We start from the raw sequence: 11,403 nt of genomic DNA, 5'->3' as shown, positions 1-11,403 counted from the left end.
AGGTGAGGGTATGGCAACGCTGTAGGGGGAGCGTGCGTGTGGGGGCGCGGGTTAGTGTTGGCGTACGGGTTAGGATTAGGGGACGGGTGAGGGTCAGGCTTCAGGGAAGTGTTAGGGTTAGGTGCCGAGGACCAGCCCCAGCGGTACAGGATTGCCTGAGGGGAGGACGGCTTCGGCGAGGACAGAACTCAAGACACCTCTTCTTGGATGCAAGGATCTGACATTTTATTAGCAAAAAGCTGCAGCATTTATAGTTCTACAGTTCCTTATTCTTATTTTCATATCATCTTTTAATCTTTTACAACCTTTTTGTTTTTGAGCCAAAAATCTTACACAAACAATAACACATTAACCACTTTAACAAAAAACATCCGCTTACATAAGCTGTTCACACAATGATCTCACTAATGTTTTTCTCACACAGTCTCCTGCGGTGGAGCATATCCTGATCACAGCTCCTGTGGTCTCTTTGTACTTCGACGAAATCAAACACAATCTCTTCGGTTTTTCACACCTTGGTGATTTTTTGGCTCACGTAAGCTATTTTCTTTATAGGTCAGTACCAAACAGTCCAAGTCCCACCGGGTACTCCATGTTCTACCTTCACAGGCTTGCCGTTCCACTTCCAGATCGTATCTCTTCCTATTATTGGCCACCTCGCAGGGCACCGTACTGTAAGACCTAACCTATTCTTAAAATATCTGCAACAAATCAATTAAGCTTTATATCTATTTCTTTGCATAGCTTTATCTGCATCTTTAAAATCTACATATCCCATGATCATTTTAATTCTAGCTATTTCCCACATAACCCAATATAATTTCTTATATACCCAATCTACAAAAAATCTTCCCCTATACCAAAACCAAATGTTTCCATTTTACTCTATACTGTGGTCTAGGTTTAAATCCTGCATTACAACATAATATGTTGCATAGCAAAAATACCCCAATAAGCATCATTTTACAACCAGGGAATTGCTTGGGGAAATCTTGAGGGGAACCGCCTCTCGGGAAGCTTTGCTTTCCCATTTTGTACCTCCCAGTACTAGCTTTGCTCAGTACTGTCAGCCTTGGCTTTGCACAGACCTCTTGGTACATTCAGAGCCGGGTCCCGACATCTCCCCCTTTTTTATTTTTTAAATAAAGGGTATGCAATTCCAATTTGGTCCGATAGACGCTCTTTAAGGCGGTCTGGATCAATCTGAGAAAGACTGGAAAACAAATTAAAAGCAAAATTATTACAATGCCAGCTGCTCCATAATTTATCAACATATGGGTAAAAGAATTCTCTTGAAAAAAATTTCTCATATTTTGAAACATTTCTTCTGCAATTTTAGATGGATTAATGTTTAACTGAGAGGAGGCAATATCATGTATCTGTTGATGCAGCTTATTTAAATCTATTCCTATATCACTGGAATTCCAAACATTTAAAATGTGCATTTGTATCTTTTCCCAGGTATATTCTGATTCATTTACTATTAACGGTGTTACACAAACCCAAGAAAACCTTGCATGACAAGTAAGAGATAATCTTATTTTCAGAGCCGTTAGCTCTTGACCTACATGCAAAACTGCTTCCTCTAATGCATCAACTTTATTTTCTAACTTTCTATCTATAGCTTCTTGAGTTGCTAGGGCCAAGGATATATTTTTGGACAAATCATTAACATATTGAGCGGTTTGTATTTCCTTAACTAATGTATACGTTGCTAAGGAAAAAGAACTTACAATCCCTATTAAAGCAGATATTCCTAAAATTAAAGTAGCAACAAATCTTTTAGGCCTCATTAATTCACTAACCCTTTTAATAACTTCTACACCTTTATCACTATACCAAGATTCCTCTAAAGTAACTGGCAACATAATATAAGCAGGTTTTTTTTAACAACATAATAATTTGAACTTTCATATTGGGTATTATACAGGTGGTCAACATACATTCTGTACATAACACATGAAATCTATGATATTTTCGTACAATCTGCAAATTATCAGACTTATTAGTTAACAATAAAACATATGGAGACATAACACAAGTTTGTACATAATATACATTTTCCTTAGCATTTGGTCTCTTCAATGTCACATTTTCTACAGCTAATAATAATCTCCATAATTGAGGTTGTATATAAACATTATTTTTATGATTAAAGGTATACATAGGTGCTATCCAACCAAAACTATTCCATCTATTAATTCTTAAAGGAGAAGGAATTAAAGAGTCCTTCCAGTTATATCGTATTACATGTTGTAAATACTGTCTATAATCACTATCAGGCTTATCCATACTCCAATCAGAAACATAATATTTACTCCCGGGAATAACAATTTTGGCTTCCGTATTATGCATGCAATAAACCCAAGATGGAAACCCAACATTAATATCTATTCCTCTCCATTCATCTATTGCTTTATCTGGTATAATATCACAATCAGGATATTTAGATGGATGGATTTTTGATTCTCCTTTAGTACCTGAATCTACAAACTTTCCTATTAAAGACCATAAGTGTCTGGTGGTTTTATCTTTGCCTGAAGGCTCCTTAGGAGAATCTGTTAATAAGCCAAAATCACTTACCGGCAAACATCCATTTTTTCCTTTATCTAAGCTATATTTCTTTACATAAAAACAAATTGGTGGAAAATTAGTTTGCCCTTTAAACGTATAATTTCTATTTATTACAAATTGCCCATAATTTTGTATTCCCTTTATACCATCTGTCAATTCTGACAAAGATGAAGACACTGCAATAGCAGAATCCTTCCAAGTAACAGCATGTAATATAGGCGGATCAGGAAAATAAGCCCAATAGGTTGTATTAGCACTTACCTGAACTGAAAGCAAGGTCAAAAGAGCCATAAAAAAATTACAGGTAGTGAGCGGTAAACCTTGAGTATTTACCACAGCCTCAGCATTATTACACAGCCTTTTAATAGCCCCCCAGGTGACTTCGGGGGCATCTAAGGTGGACGCAGCATATCGGCGCTTGCTTCCTCTCTGACTCCCTTTATTAAATGATAAAGCTTTAGACCCTAAAGACAGAGAGGAGGTTTGAACTTCCTTGTTACATTTTGATTCAAAAGAAAGCTGCTGAAGTGGGGAAATCAGTTGTTTCACAGGCTCTATGTCTGGTTTCACTTTCTTTAACGCTTGATTTGACATTTTGTTCGTCAGCAGAATTTCCTGTTATTCGCTGTGTTAAGTTCCCCACCACGGGATGTCTTACCAGACGGTCTGGTATCCAAACAGGTGAATCAAAATTCTGGGGAAACACACAAGCATATCCTCTACCACTTGTTAATAAAACATCTGGTCCATTCCATTTACCTGTTAAAACATTTTTCCAAAATACCATAGGTCTTTTTAAACCTTCTTTTCTTTCCCAATGTACCATCATGGGGGTTTTCCCAATGCTATTTATATTTAAATAATTTAACACAAACATAGCATGATTCAATCTTTGATGAGGAGAGAAATATTTCATCTCTCCTTCTTGTAGCTTTGCTAACATTACTTTTAGCATCTGATTACTTCTTTCAACTATAGCTTGTCCCTGTGGGTTATAGGGAATTCCCATACTATGAGAAATTCCAAATTGTTGACAAAAATGATAAAAGGCTTTGGAGGCATAAGCCGGACCATTATCAGTTTTAATTCTTCGGGGAATTCCCAAATATCCAAAGCAAAACATTAAATGCTGACACACATCTTTATAAGCTTCGCCAGCTCTAGCCGTTGCTATTATAACATGAGAATAAGTATCCACACACACATGTACATAGGATAATTTCCCAAAGCTAGAAACATGAGTAACATCCATCTGCCACAAATCATTTGCACGTAATCCACGGGGATTTACTCCCTGTTGTAACACAGTAATATGAGTAGGGCAAGCATTACAATTTTTAACAATTTCTCTTGCAGCTTCTCGAGTCAAGCCAAACTGATACCTTAAAGCGGCTGCATTTTGATGATGTAATTTATGAGAATCTATAGCTTGTTTTAATTTATCTTCTTCTATCACATAAACCTTTGTCAAAGCATCTGCCATTGCATTTCCAATAGATATGGATCCAGGTAATCCAGAATGAGCTCTTACATGTCCTATAAAATAGGGTTGTCGTCTTAACCAAAGATTTTCTTGCAGTAACTTAAGTAATAATATAATATTACTTTTATTATCAGGAAAAGTTGCTGTTTCTATAGCTGGAAACAATTTAACTATATATAATGAATCCGTATATAAATTAATTTTACAATTTCGTGTTTTCTTCAATACTTCAATTACTGCCATTATTTCAGATTGCTGTGCAGAACATCCTTCTGTTTTTAAACTATATCTTTCTTTTCCAATAATATAAGCTGCCTTTCCTGTTGAAGAGCCATCAGTAAACACTAATACAGCCTCCTCCAAAGGTTCTTTTCTATACCATACTGGAAATATAACAGCATTATCTTTAAAAAACTGTAATAAATTATTCTTTGGCAAATGATACAATATTTGTCCTGTATAAGCCATTAAAGCAATTCCCAAATAATCTTCAAACATTAACAAGGCTTCTAATTGTTCTTTATTATAGGGAACAATAATATTATCCACATCTTTCCCGAACAATTCTCTACTCCTTTTCCTTCCTTTTATGATAATTAAACTTACCATAAATGGGTATGAAGCAACAATTTTTTTAGGATTAGCTGCTAAGTGTACCCACTCCAAGGGACCATCCTGCCATAATATTCCCGTAGGTATTACAGGGGTGGACAATATTACCAATTCCCATGGCTTTTTATAATCTACTTTTTGTAAAAAGGTATTCTGCAAAGCTTCCTCTACTTTTTGTATAACTAATTTTCCTTCTTCAGTTAATTCTCTGGGAGACAAAGGATCAGAATCCCCTTGTAAAATTTGAAACAAGGGTTTTAATTCCATGGTTGATATTTTTAACAGGGGTCTGATCCAATTAATATCTCCCAAAAATTTTTGAAAATCATTCAAGGTCTTTAAATTATCAATTCTTAACTGAAAAGGTATATGATGAATAGTAAACTCCTGTATTATTCTCCCTAAATAATTATAAGGAGGTTCAGTTTGAATTTTTTCAGGGGCTACCTTTAATCCATATTTTTCTAAAGCCTCTATCAATTTTTGCAATATATCATGTAAAACAGCTCTATCCTCTCCAGCTAATAAAATATCATCCATATAATGTATAATATATATCTCTTTATATTTTTGTCTAATTGAACATATAGCTTGGTCAACATATTTCTGACATAAGGTGGGACTATTCTTCATCCCTTGAGGTAAAACCTTCCATTGATAACGTTGGTAAGGTCTATTAAAATTGGAAGAAGGCACACTAAAAGCAAATCGTTTTCTATCATTTTCATTTAAAGGTATAGTAAAAAAGCAATCTTGTAAATCAATTACTATAATGGAATAATATTTGGGAATAGCAACTGGAGAAGGCAGGCCGGGCTGTAAGGCACCCATTGTTTCCATAGTTTTATTAATAGCTCTTAAATCTTGTAATAATCTCCATTTTCCAGATTTCTTTTTAATAACAAATATGGGAGTATTCCAAGGACTTGTAGAAGGCTCAATATGTCCTGCTAATAATTGTTGTTCCACCAATAATTTTGCAGCTGTTAATTTTTCAGCTGTTAGGGGCCATTTTTCCACCCATATTGGCTCGTCAGACAGCCATACTATTGGATCAGCTGCTTTTAGAACAATGGCCCCCTTTATAAATTTGGATATCCTATTCCACATTTATCAATTTTTGATTTTGCAACTATTGGAAATAATTGTCCCTCCTGATTTTTTCCTAAGCCCTTATCCGGATCATATCCCATCTTTATCATTTCTGATGACACCCAATCATCAGGACTATATAAAAGCATTCCCATTTGTGTCAAAATATCTCTTCCCCATAAGGAAATAGGCAATCCTGGTATTACATAAGGACAAAAGGTGCCTGCCTGCCTATTAGCAACATTTTCCCAGTTAAGTATCTGAGCACTCCTAGCTACAGCCGGAGCTGTTCCTAATCCAGTCAACATATTTTCAGTATGTTCAGTGGGCCAGGCAGCCGGCCAATCCTTTCCAGCTATACAAGAGGCATCTGCCCCAGTATCTAATAATCCTTGTATATTTTTTCCATTTATTTTTAAAGTTTTTAAGGGTCTCTTTTTAGTAATTTCTTGAACCCAAAAAGCCATATCACTTGACCCAAAACCCTTTTCTTTTCTATCTTCTGAGCTTAATTCTTTCCCCATTTTATAATATGGTAACAATAACAATTGTGCAATTCGTTGTCCTGCAAATATCTGTTGTGTTTTAATAGAGGGGGACACTATTATTTGAATCTCCCCTGTATAATCTGAATCTATTACTCCGGGAATAACATTAATACCTGACAAAGAGGCAGAGCTTCGCCCTACTATCAGGCCCATCACTCCATTAGGCAGTGGTCCTTTTACCCCTGTAGGTATCTTAATAACAGGAGAGTCTGGTGTTAATATTGTTGCGGTGGAGGCACAGAGGTCCAGTCCTGCACTCCCTGGGGTTGCTCTAAACAGCTCGCTGACTGATCGGAGGGAAAAAAAGGATTGAGAGTCTGATGCATTGCCCCTATTGTTTGTTGGCCCCGGGGTATGGCCCGAGACAGGTTTCCCGAATTATGATTTATTGGCATGTTTATTGACGTCGCAGGAACCATAGAGGTTGAGGGGCAAGTAATTTGAGCCCCATTTTGTGGCATTATAGATGTTCCATTGGAGGGCAATAAATAACCATCTTTATGGTATTTGCTACGACATAATTTAGTCCAATGGTTTCTTTTTCCACATCTTTGACATGGAGTTCGGGGAACGCCCAATCCAGTAGGGGGAAGAGGTAATCCCCCAGCTGTGGGATTTGATGTTCTTTTTGGACATTCTCTACTAAAGTGATTAGCTTCTCCGCAAGCATAACAAACATTCCCTTTTTTAGATCTAATTCCAGGTTTCTGCATCATATTCATCATACACTGAGGAAGAGTCTCCCCCTTAAGAGCTGCTGCAATAGCTATTCCTTGCATAAAGGAGGGACCAATATCTGAACACTGTTTAATAAAATCTGATATATTACCAGTTTTTCTAATAGGACGAATCAAATTTTGACATACTGGATTGGCATTTTCAAAAGCCAGCTGTCTGGCCAGCATAGTGGCAGCATCTTCATCTATTATAACTCTTTTTATTTCCATAAGTAACCGAGAAACAAAGTCCTCATATGGTTCTTCAGATCTTTGTCTAATATCTGATAAGGAGGAAGCTTTTCCAGCTGTTATAGGCAATGCCTTCCACGCATTAATTGCACAGGTTGTTACTTGCCATAAGGCTTCCTTACCCATATGCATTTGTTGCTCTGCTGTATCATAGTCTCCCTCTCCTAACAACATATCTTTTGTAATAGCATATCTATCTCTTTTTTTATTTAAGGCATATTGTTTTGCCACTAAATCTTCATATTCAGTTTTCCATAATAAATATTGACCACCAGACAAACAGGCTTTAGTTACTTGAAACCAATCATATGGAGTCATCCATCTATTAGCTAATGCATCTAAAAGAGTAATAGTATATGGAGCTAAGGGACCGTAATCAACACAGGCCTTCTTCAACTCTTTTAATAATTTTAAAGGCAAAGGATCCCAATGTACTTCTTCATCAAAGTTTCCTTCATATAACACAGGAAAACATGCAGCAAAAGCATAATCATCCTCCTCACCTTGTATCCTTTTAGATTTCTTGTATAAAGATTGTATTTTATTAAAAGAAGGAGGTGGTGGAGGACCCCTAGCATATTTGTTAATTTTAAACTTCGATTTTAAGGAAGTATGATTCTGAGAAATTGGCATAGAAAACGGAACTTTCAAAGTTTCTTTTTTAGTCAATTTAGTTTCCTCAATAGTAGGAAGTACTTGTAAAGATTCATGTTTTTTCCTTTCATAATCAAAGGCTGCAGCATCTAAATCATCTTCATCTGCCCTAGGTAATTCATCATCAAAAGGCGGATCGGCAAAAACATTCGATTTCTCAGGTTTTGAGTCATCCTCAACCTCTGAATCACTGTCTTTAGTAACACAATCTTTAAAAGCTGCAGCTAAAACTTCACCCTCATCGGGCGGAGGTTTCGGAGGAAGCAATGGAGTACTTTCATCAACATTAGGAGGGTATTTATAAGGGTTTTTTTGACCCTCAGGCAGGGGAGCAATACTTTCCCTAATTAAATTCCACAAAGCAAAAGTGTCTACAGGAACTTTTTCAGGCCCAAAATGGGTGTAATATACCTGCAAAGTTTGTCCTACCTTCTGCCAGGTCTCTAAATTTACCGAACCCTGTTCAGGAAACCAAGGGCATTGCTCTTGCACAAACTGAAAAAATTGAGTTAACTGTTTGCTAGTAACCTTAATACCTCGTCTATGCAGCATATGCTTAATAATATCAATAAATAATAGTCTCTCTTTAGACTCAGCATGTCCCATATTAGTACCTATTACTCACCTTCACTTACCAGTTTTCCTTTAACTGGGGGTCTGCAGCACCCTATGGTGAGACTCCTATCCGTCCGAATATTATACTTACCCCTTCAGGTCCCTGTTCGGGCGCCACTTGCCGAGGACCAGCCCCAGCGGTACAGGATTGCCTGAGGGGAGGACGGCTTCGGCGAGGACAGAACTCAAGACACCTCTTCTTGGATGCAAGGATCTGACATTTTATTAGCAAAAAGCTGCAGCATTTATAGTTCTACAGTTCCTTATTCTTATTTTCATATCATCTTTTAATCTTTTACAACCTTTTTGTTTTTGAGCCAAAAATCTTACACAAACAATAACACATTAACCACTTTAACAAAAAACATCCGCTTACATAAGCAGTTCACACAATGATCTCACTAATGTTTTTCTCACACAGTCTCCTGCGGTGGAGCATATCCTGATCACAGCTCCTGTGGTCTCTTTGTACTTCGACGAAATCAAACACAATCTCTTCGGTTTTTCACACCTTGGTGATTTTTTGGCTCACGTAAGCTATTTTCTTTATAGGTCAGTACCAAACAGTCCAAGTCCCACCGGGTACTCCATGTTCTACCTTCACAGGCTTGCCGTTCCACTTCCAGATCGTATCTCTTCCTATTATTGGCCACCTCGCAGGGCACCGTACTGTAAGACCTAACCTATTCTTAAAATATCTGCAACAAATCAATTAAGCTTTATATCTATTTCTTTGCATAGCTTTATCTGCATCTTTAAAATCTACATATCCCATGATCATTTTAATTCTAGCTATTTCCCACATAACCCAATATAATTTCTTATATACCCAATCTACAAAAAATCTTCCCCTATACCAAAACCAAATGTTTCCATTTTACTCTATACTGTGGTCTAGGTTTAAATCCTGCATTACAACATAATATGTTGCATAACAAAAATACCCCAATAAGCATCACTTTACAACCAGGGAATTGCTTGGGGAAATCTTGAGGGGAACCGCCTCTCGGGAAGCTTTGCTTTCCCATTTTGTACCTCCCAGTACTAGCTTTGCTCAGTACTGTCAGCCTTGGCTTTGCACAGACATCTTGGTACATTCAGAGCCGGGTCCCGACAGTTAGGGTTCGGGCTAGTGTTAGGGTTAGGGGACGGGGACGCTTTAGGGTCCAGGGGAGGGTACAACAACGCTTTAGGGGGAGCGTACGTGTGAGGGCGTGGGTTATTGTTAGCGTACGGGATAGGATTAGGGGACGGGTGAGGGTCAGGCTTCGGGGAAGGGTTAGGGTTAGGGTTCAGGCTAGGGTTAGGGTTAGGGGACGGGGACGGTTTTGGGACCAGGGGAGGGTACGACAATGCTTTAGGGGTAGCGTACGTGTGAGGGCGCGGGTTACTGTTAGCGTACGGGTTAGGATTAGGGTACGTGTGAAGGTCAGGCTTCGGGAAAGGGTTAGGGTTAGGGTTCGGGCTAGGGTTAGGGTTAAGGGACGGGGATGGTTTAGGGTCCAGGGGAGGGTACGGCAACGCTTTAGGGGGAGCGTACGTGTGAGGGCGCGGGTTAGTGTTTGCGTATGGGTTAGGATTCGGGGACGGGTGAGGGTCAGGCTTTGGGAAAGGGTTAGGGTTAGGGTTCAGGCTAGGGTTAGGGTTAGGGGACGGGGACGTTTTAGGGTCCAGGTGAGTGTACGACAACTCTTTAGGGGGAGCGTACGTGTGAGGGCGCGGGTTAGTGTTCGCGTACGGGTTAGGATTAGGGGACGGGTGAGGGTCAGTCTTCGGGGAAGGGTTAGGGTTAGGGTTCGGGCTAGGGTTAGGGTTAGGGGACGGGGACGGTTTAGGGTCCAGGTGAGGGTACGGCAACGCTTTAGGGGGAGCGTTCGTGTGAGGGCGCGGGTTAGTGTTAGCGTACGGGTTAGGATTAGGGGACGGGTGAGGGTCAGGCTTCGGGGAAGGGTTAGGGTTAGGGTTCGGGCTAGGGTTAGGGTTAGGGGACGGGGACTGTTTAGGGTCCAAGTGAGGGTACGGCAACGCTTTAGGGGCAGCGTGCGTGTCAGTGCGTGGGTGAGTGTTAGCGTACGGGTTAGGATTAGGGGACGGGTGAGGGTCAGGTTTTGGGGAAGTGTTAGGGTTAGGGTTCGGGTTAGGGTTAGGGTTAGGGGACGGGGACGGTTTAGGGTCCAGGTGAGGGTACGGCAACGTTTTAGGGGGAGCGTACGTGTGAGGGTGTGGGTTAGTGTTAGCGTACCGGTTAGGATTAGGGGACGGGTGAGGGTCAGGCTTCGGGGAACGGTTAGGGTTAGGGTTCGGGCTAGGGTTAAGTTTAGGGGACGGGGACGGTTTAGGGTCCAGGGGAGGGTACGACAACGCTTTAGGGGGAGCGTACGTGTGAGGGCGCTGGTTAGTGTTAGTATACGGGTTAGAATTAGGGGACGGGTGAGGGTCAGGCTTCGGGGAAGGGTTAGGGTTAGGGTTCGGGCTAGGGTTAGTGTTATGGGACGGGGACGGTTTAGGGTCAAGGGGAGGGTACGACAACGCTTTATGGGGAGCGTACATGTGAGGGCGCGGGTTAGTGTTAGCGTACGTGTTAGGATTAGGGGACGGGTGGGGGTCAGGCTTCGGGGAAGGGTTAGGGTTAGGGTTCGGGCTAGGGTTAGGGTTAGGGGACGGGGACGGTTTAGGGTCCAGGGGAGGGTACGGGAACGCTTTAGGGGGAGCGTATGTGTGAGGGCGCGGGTTAGTGTTAGCGTACCGGTTAGGATTAGGGGACGGGTGAGGGTCAGGCTTCGGGGAAGGGTTAGGGTTAGGGTTCGGGCTAGGGTTAGTGTTAGAGGACGGGGACGGTTTAGGGTCCAGGGGATGG

At 40.4% G+C, this 11,403-nt stretch overlaps 1 long non-coding RNA gene across 1 annotated transcript; it reads right to left on the bottom strand.

Moving 5' to 3' along the window:
• Nucleotides 1–200: 200 nt before the first annotated feature.
• Nucleotides 201–5,659, bottom strand: LOC141277722 (uncharacterized). Its single transcript, XR_012329484.1, has 2 exons — nt 2,836–5,659; nt 201–1,213 (listed from the first exon to the last, which is right to left on the bottom strand). It is a non-coding gene; the product is annotated as an uncharacterized lncRNA (long non-coding RNA).
• Nucleotides 5,660–11,403: the final 5,744 nt, after the last annotated feature.

This window comes from Tursiops truncatus, unplaced genomic scaffold (assembly GCF_011762595.2).
Source record: "Tursiops truncatus isolate mTurTru1 unplaced genomic scaffold, mTurTru1.mat.Y mat_scaffold_127_arrow_ctg1, whole genome shotgun sequence".
In the NCBI taxonomy this organism is placed as follows: domain Eukaryota; kingdom Metazoa; phylum Chordata; class Mammalia; order Artiodactyla; family Delphinidae; genus Tursiops; species Tursiops truncatus.
This window is presented reverse-complemented; position numbering and strand designations above follow the sequence as displayed.